The sequence below is a fragment of the Myotis brandtii genome, unplaced genomic scaffold (genome assembly GCF_000412655.1).
Source record: "Myotis brandtii unplaced genomic scaffold, ASM41265v1 scaffold535, whole genome shotgun sequence".
NCBI lineage: Eukaryota > Metazoa > Chordata > Mammalia > Chiroptera > Vespertilionidae > Myotis > Myotis brandtii.
In genome coordinates this window covers 751,512-752,175 of record NW_005369964.1, presented here as the reverse complement: position 1 = coordinate 752,175, position 664 = coordinate 751,512, and positions in this window count along the sequence as shown.

Here is a 664-nt window from a genome sequence, read left to right as displayed (position 1 = left end):
GCTGCAGCTGTGGGGTGTGGTGGGGGCTCGGTCCTGGGAGGGGGTGGGAGGCGCCAACAAGCTGAGGGTGTGTGTGTGTGTGGGGGGTGACCCTCCCCAGGACCTGCTGGGCACCCAGGGCTGGGCTGGGTACGTGGCCAGCTCGCTTCTATATGGTTTGTATCTAACACCCCAAAGCCGGCATTTATGGGGATTCTAAGGCTCCAAGCCTGTCCTTCATCTCCTCACCCGGCCACCTCTGTCCTTGACTCAGCTGAGAAGAGGGTGACCAGCCTTCCCAGTTTGCCTGGGACGGGGAGGTTTTCCAAAAATGTGGGACTTTCAGGGTTAAAACGGGAAAGGTGCCAGGCAGACAGGACAAACCAGGCACCTTAACTTGACAAGTGCTCACGGAAATCCTGGGGGACAAGAGCCAGCGGGCCCGCTGGAGAGGAGACGGGTTAGGCCCACAGTGGGTGGCAGCCATCATTGACGTTACTGTCACTGTGTCATTAATAAAAGGCTGCCTGCCATCCCGGCTCTAGTGAGCCCTCCCTTGCCCACCAGCCACCGACATGGTCCTCCGTGGAGGTTGCTGTGGACTCGGCGGGGCACCTCTAGTCCTGTACTCACTCCGGTGCACCCCAGCCCGGCCGGACTCACAGCGGCAAGCGCCAAGGCCAGC